We start from the raw sequence: 8,026 nt of genomic DNA on the forward strand, positions 1-8,026 counted from the left end.
TTATTGGTATAACCAGTGTACATGTATAACATCAGAAGTGAGTTATATCATGTCATGACTGAGTAAGAGGAGTAAGGGGGATTATTGGTATAACCAGTGTACATGTATAACATCAGAAGTGAGTTATATCATGGCATGACTGAGTAAGAGGAGTAAGGGGGATTATTGGTATAACCAGTGTACATGTATAACATCAGAAGTGAGTTGTATCATGTCATGACTGAGTAAGAGGAGTAAGGGGGATTATTGGTATAACCAGTGTACATGTATAACATCAGAAGTGAGTTGTATCATGTCATGACTGAGTAAGAGGAGTAAGGGGGATTATTGGTATAACCAGTGTACATGTATAACATCAGAAGTGAGTTGTATCATGTCATGACTGAGTAAGAGGAGTAAGGGGGATTATTGGTATAACCAGTGTACATGTATAACATCAGAAGTGAGTTATATCATGGCATGACTGAGTAAGAGGAGTAAGGGGGATTATTGGTATAACCAGTGTACATGTATAACATCAGAAGTGAGTTGTATCATGTCATGACTGAGTAAGAGGAGTAAGGGGGATTATTGGTATAACCAGTGTACATGTATAACATCAGAAGTGAGTTGTATCATGTCATGACTGAGTAAGAGGAGTAAGGGGGATTATTGGTATAACCAGTGTACATGTATAACATCAGAAGTGAGTTATATCATGGCATGACTGAGTAAGAGGAGTAAGGGGGATTATTGGTATAACCAGTGTACATGTATAACATCAGAAGTGAGTTATATCATGGCATGACTGAGTAAGAGGAGTAAGGGGGATTATTGGTATAACCAGTGTACATGTATAACATCAGAAGTGAGTTGTATCATGTCATGACTGAGTAAGAGGAGTAAGGGGGATTATTGGTATAACCAGTGTACATGTATAACATCAGAAGTGAGTTGTATCATGTCATGACTGAGTAAGAGGAGTAAGGGGGATTATTGGTATAACCAGTGTACATGTATAACATCAGAAGTGAGTTGTATCATGTCATGACTGAGTAAGAGGAGTAAGGGGGATTATTGGTATAACCAGTGTACAAGTATAACATCAGAAGTGAGTTATATCATGTCATGACTGAGTAAGAGGAGTAAGGGGGATTATTGGTATAACCAGTGTACATGTATAACATCAGAAGTGAGTTATATCATGGCATGACTGAGTAAGAGGAGTAAGGGGGATTATTGGTATAACCAGTGTACATGTATAACATCAGAAGTGAGTTATATCATGGCATGACTGAGTAAGAGGAGTAAGGGGGATTATTGGTATAACCAGTGTACATGTATAACATCAGAAGTGAGTTGTATCATGTCATGACTGAGTAAGAGGAGTAAGGGGGATTATTGGTATAACCAGTGTACATGTATAACATCAGAAGTGAGTTATATCATGTCATGACTGAGTAAGAGGAGTAAGGGGGATTATTGGTATAACCAGTGTACATGTATAACATCAGAAGTGAGTTATATCATGTCATGACTTTGATGATCGTTTGGAAGTTTTATTTGTTCGTTCATTGCTGTAAATGTAAACGTTGTAGAAGCTGATGGTACGAATAATGAACAGCAATTTTTTGAAGGAGAATGTTTTTGTAGTAAATTCGATCATCAAAGTCGTGAAACGTTTCAAATGCGTTTCATTTAACTTTTTACAATTTGTTTGTTTCTAATAGTCTGCAGCATTTGCATAATACGATTCAAGAATGTTTAATTTTTAAATTCAAACTCTTCTAAATTATGAAACATAATATTTTAACTCAAATAGCAAAAATATTTGCAATATGACCAAGCTCAAAAGAATAGTGTTTATACATATGAAGCAAATTAATAAATAAGTGCCACTTTGTTTTTTTAAAAATGTGTGTAAATGTGCTTTGGTCAACCTCTATTAATATGCAACTTATATGTAAATTATATGCAAATTATATGCAAATTAGTCTACCACAGTGGTTTAAATTCCTGGGGAGAACACTGGATAGAAACATTGGACCCACCGATCACAGGTTCAGCTTCAAGCTTCACTACACTTTCTGCGACCAACATTTTAGAAATCAATAAAATTAAACAAATTGAACATTGTTTCACAAAATGAGTAAGCACATAGTAATAACAGAGTATATATATTAATAGCATGCAGAAAGATATGAATTTCCACTCTTCTTGCTGTTTAGGTAACGTACATTTACAAATGTACATGTGCATATATAACCCAAATACTATAATATCCAAACATTTCACTTTATGAACATTTATTGGCTATCACAAATGTTTGTAACTCAGTCTTAAATGGCTTGACAGATGGATGAAACAATAAATGATATATCTATTGCAGTCAAAATATGAGGTAGTGCATTCTTATCACGTTTTTTATTTTTAACCTCATAATCCCAGTTTAACAGCTCGTATATCTACAAACAGAAGAACTGATTTTTTGGAGAGAACATATAATTCAATATTTTCAATTTAATAAAAAGAATATAGGTCAGAGAAAACAAGACAGTGAAGTTAATGAAGTATTACAAATGTAACAAAGTTCTTAATACATATATATTGACAAAAACAATGGTTTAAATTATAATATTCAGAATATTATTTTATAGACAACAGATGGTTCCTGACATGTGCAGCATCAACAAGCATCTACATTTTAAATTACAAGTCAAAATAGGCAATACCTGGAATAGCCGGTTTACCAGCTTGTTTAACAAATTTGCGAACAGTAACAATAGCAACATGAAAAAATCGTAAAATGCTTCAGATTCATGTACCGGATGTGCTACTGTAATATACACATTTTATATGTGGTTTTGATATTTAATTTACTTTTTTGACTGATGACAATATGATCATTTTCTCATAATAATTCATGGTTGTCAGCTACTGCGCAGGTAATTTGTTGTAATCAAATCTGAACTTAGTGTAAAACCATTTATTATCACTGGCATATAATTTCACTGTTTTGATAATTTCACTGGGTTTTAAAGTTCACCAACTTGGCAGGGAAACAAGTTCTTTTGTTATTTTTCATGTTCATGCAATTTAATTTAGCAGAATTTACTTATCAACAAAAAGAGTGAAATTAAAAAACAGTGAATATTTAATGTGTTTACAGAACAGTAAATCAAATTTAAATAGTTGCATGACATTTTGGCAATTGTAAACCTAAACATAACTAAAATGACTTACAACTCTATTGTGAGAATATACTTTTTTTTTACAATTTGGCTACATTGTAATTTGCTAAATTTCAGCTTATTCAAATGACATTCTAGCTACAAGGACATGTTTTTGTATAGTCATTTGCCATGGAAACTTGTGGCTAGCTCAATTAATTAATCAGTCAATTAGAAATGATGACAATCACTCAGCATTAATTAGTGATAAACAAACTGTTAACAGGATGACCAATCAATCCATATAAAGATGTTTGTTTGAAGTACACACAGTTATCACTTTTTTGCAGCATTCTACCATAGACCTTAGAATGAGAGGGACAGGCAACTACAGTGTTTCTTTTGTTTTAACCTGGGTTATAATCCTCCAAATAAGTCCACAATCTTATTAACGAATAAACAACCATCTGTTTATTTTTACTGTCGGCAGCACTCGTGAAATCGCGCAAAACGTGCGAGTTTCCCTGCGTGACTACTGAAGCGACGGTCATGAATATGCTAATTGTATGTTAATGAGTTTTCCACTTAGTGTCACACGTTTCCAAATAGTTTAGAAAATTCAGACTTTCGACTTTTTTAAAGCCAGTAATCAAATTAAAATACCCAAATTATTTAGTAAACGCAATAATTTGAACAACAGATGTTTTTATTTTGAGAAATCGGGCGAAAATACAGTGATCTAAAACAGACCGAGTCAGCCATTTCTGGTGTAAGCTGCTGACTTTCACGGTTTCAAACAGTTTAGAAAATTCATAATTTTGACTTTTGTATAGCAAGTTATCAAAATAAAATACCCTAATTACTTCGAAAATGGCATGACTCAAGTAAAAAATGCAACAATTTGAACAATAGATGTTTTATTTTTGAGAAATCTGGCGAAAATAAAGCAATCAAAAAAGATCGGGTCAGCCATTTTCGTTGTCGGATGATTGTCACACGTTTACAAGCAGTTTGGGAAATTCAGAATTTCGACTTTTGTAACGAAAGTCATCAAATTAAAACACCCTAATTACTTCGAAAATTGTACGACTCAAGTAAAAAATGCAATAATTTGAACAACAGATGTTTTATTTTTGACAAGTCGGGCGAAAATACAGCGATCTAAAACAGCCTGAGACCAGGTCAGCCTGAGCCATTTCCGATCATGTAAGCTGCTGACTTTCACGGTTTCAAACAGTTTAGAAAATTCGTAATTTCGACTTTTGTATAGCAAGTCATCAAAATAAAATATATCCTAATTACTTCGAAAATGGCAGGACTCTGGTAAAAACCGCAAAAAATTGGAACAATAGACGTTTTATTTTTGAGAGATGGGGCGAAAATACAGCGATCTAAAAACAATCTGGTCGAGTCTTGTCTGTCCAGACGGCCTTTCAGACAGTTCGGAAATTTCAGAATTACGATTTTAAAATATAGACTAGCAAAACTAAAATACGCGAGTATCATTGAAAATAGTATGATTTAAGTGAAAATACGACAATGCAAACAACAAGTGTTTTTATTTTCCCGAAAACGGGCGAAAATGTGGCAGTCGCAGGATAAGTATTAGTCAACCATTTGTCACCACACACAAAATCAGCCAAGTAGTTAATTTATACTGATGAAAAAAAACGAATTCTAACTCTACATATAATAAGTGTCACCTAATAACCAGTACAAAAAAAATGGATCTTGTATTGAAATTAAAAATTCAATGTCATGAGCACAAGCACCGAAAGAGGTGTTGCAAACTGCGCGGTCGATTGATTGTGAGTGACGACATACGACTTCCTTAGCTTGATCATTTGTTTATAACTGTAGTAACCACGTTGCACGCCGGATGTCGTGAAATCCTTTGTTTTATAATCTAGTTGCCTGTCCCTCTCTTTCTAAGGTCTATGATATTACCCACTTGCCAAGGCAAAAGTTCAGCAACAAGGTCAAATCAACATTTGTTCAAGGTCAACATCTCAAACTGTAACCATGATTGAAATCGCACCACAAATATAATGAACTGGATACAGTTTATTAGATCTACCATTCTGAATAAAAGCTTTCAAATTGTAAACGGAGTTTGTTGTTAATTGTGATGCAATGTAATTAGACACTACACACTTTTAACTGTTCGTAGTCCAAAGCATTGAAGTAAAATGTCCAAAGTAACGATGTTGCCGTAACGCTGTTGTTGTAATGACTTGCAAGCTATGAAATTTTCCCCAAAATGTTCGAATCTCTACCAAATGTTCTTCGGCAAGTCACAATCACGAGCTCTGGTCGCGTGTAGACGGCAAATGCCTTATCAATTTGTTTATGTTTATTACGCTGTTGATTGTCATGCAAATTATAACAGACATCACTAAGCACGCTTTCCCGCGCAGGGGCTTATTCAAGGATTTTTTTCCGTAAATGACGGGTAACGTGAAGTGATTTAGAGAATACACGCATAAAAACTACTTTTGATACCTACATTGTTCGTGAAAGCCACGACTATTAAACCGAGAAAGCTACAAGACATATAACAATATCGTGTCTTGAGCAAAGTAACGTCTACGTCTACACGCATGCTGGAGTACAATCATGCCATGTGATTTTCCGTGAACATTTTGATTACGCAGTGGGTTTTCACATCTGTTAAAAACGAATTCGAAGCCACGAGGCCACTCCATATTTGTGCCATTGACGCGTGAAATATTTTAAAACGCCTGGATGAAATTTCGCTTGAAATCTTACCTTGTTTGTTGAAATTCTGATATTTATTCCTCGCATAGTTGCTCCGTCCTGTTGTTTTCTCTTCAAAACTGCAAGCTGCAGTATACTGTTTAATGACGTCACTGACATCGACCAACCGGAACTCCTTGCGACAGTGACGTCAGTTATTTACCGAGAGCAAATGGCGGGAATTCAAAATAATGAGAGTCGAATACAAGTCCAGACATGCAGGGACATTTGTTGGCGTACATGGATGCCCTAAATAATAGTATAAATAACAAGACTATTTTGGAAAATACATTGACGTTTGAAAAAGTTGTTGTCGTGTATTCTATCATTGATATTGCCTGATATTCACGGCGGATACATTTAACACACGCAAACCCACGGTCCCTCAACAACACTGTGGCGAAACCAGTTCACCAACTCGTTGCTGAAAAAATGGCCGAACTTTGTCTGAATTTTTCCCCGCCAAATTAATGCATGTACTTTCATGGTCGAATGAGTATTAAATGAGATACCATTTGCCATATAAATAAGATGATTTTTTTTTCCCGGAAGTTAGTCTGGGCGCTGTTACTGGTAAACACTGACTCTGTAACTGTCTGACCTTAGACAAGAATGAGGTCTAGGAATGTCTCCTGAAGTGACCCCAGGGTTGACCTTGGAAGTTTGGCAGGGTTGGGCAGATTTCAAATCACTCAGAGGTGTAAGACAAGGTTGTGATATCAGCCCAATACTCTTCAATTTATTCCTAAATGATTTACCAGGACAACTAGATAAGTCATGTAAACCAGTTAAGTTAAACAACAATACAATTAGTATCCTGTTATATGCTGATGACCTTGTTTTTGTGTCAGAAACTGAAGCAGGTTTACAAAATTGTTGCAATAAGTTGGCATCCTACTGCAGTATGTGGAACCTAAAAGTAAACACATCTAAAACAAAAAATATGATTTTTAATAAAAATGGCAAATTATTAAATCATAAGCATAGTGTTTGTTATGAAAATGAAGAACTAGATAGAGTTAAAAAATTATAAATATTTAGGAATAGAATTTAAACCAAGTGGAAAGTTTGATCTAGCAAAAGAACATTTATATCAAAAAGCATTAAAAGCATTTAACTATATCAAACAAATAATTAGCACATCAATAAATATCAACATAGCAACTTGGATCAACATTTTTGACCATATAATAAGACCAATACTAACTTGTGGATGTGAAATATGGGGTTCAGAGAAGTATACAGATAAAACATACATACATACATACATACATAGACAAATTAAATTTGAAATTGTGTAAAATGCTTCTACAAGTTAACCAGACAGCATCAAACCCAGCAGCTCGTGGGGAATTGGGCAGACACCCAATCTTAGTTTTCATTTAAAAAATGATGGTCAGATACTTGTATAAAATATGTAAAAAAATAAAAACAAACTAATAAATGAGGTAATTTCCTGTAATTTTATTGATCAATCACAATGGGCAAAATCAATACAAGAAATAATAGGCGAAAGTGAAATTAATAATTATTGGAAAGAGACCAAGAAAAGCATACATCACATAAGTGATCAAATAGAAGCCAGTTATGTAGATTTGTGGAGAAGTGCAATTAATTCAGAAAAATCTAAATCTGAGGAAAATAATAAATTAAGAACTTACAGTAAATTCAAGAAAGAATTTAAAACAGAGCAGTACTTTACAAAAATTAAAATTCCAATTTATAGAAAATATATATGCAAACTCAGAATTAGTGATCATAATTTAATGATAGAGAAAGGTAGTCATACAAGACCAAAAACAAGCGGATGATATAATGTGTGAAAGGTTTGGTACTAATAAAGTTGAGGATGAATTTCACTTTCTGATTGATTGTCCACAACACAAAGAAGCAAGGAGGAGACTATTTAAATCAGCACAAACCTCAAATCATCTTTTCAATATGTTAGATAACGAAGCAAAGTATATATATATATATTATGGGCAACATACAAATGACAGTTTATATTAACAAACGTGCCATTTTCTAAACCAGTGTCAACAGTATATTTATTTTCATCTATTGTTATTTTTGTTTTGTTTCTTAGAATAGTATTTGACTATGTTCTATTCAAAATGAAT

The 8,026-nt window shown here is 33.9% G+C and overlaps 1 protein-coding gene across 1 annotated transcript in view; it reads right to left on the reverse strand.

Moving 5' to 3' along the window:
- LOC100371235 (influenza virus NS1A-binding protein homolog) overlaps positions 1-6,056 on the reverse strand; it is an 89,199-nt gene extending 83,143 nt beyond the window's left edge. Inside the window, exon 1 of the mRNA XM_085492419.1 lies at positions 5,919-6,056. The gene's annotated coding sequence lies outside the window, so the exon portion shown is untranslated. The remainder of the gene's footprint in view (positions 1-5,918) is intronic.
- Positions 6,057-8,026: the final 1,970 nt, after the last annotated feature.

Source organism: Saccoglossus kowalevskii, chromosome 17, assembly GCF_978046115.1.
Source record: "Saccoglossus kowalevskii chromosome 17, keSacKowa6.1, whole genome shotgun sequence".
Lineage (NCBI taxonomy): Eukaryota > Metazoa > Hemichordata > Enteropneusta > Harrimaniidae > Saccoglossus > Saccoglossus kowalevskii.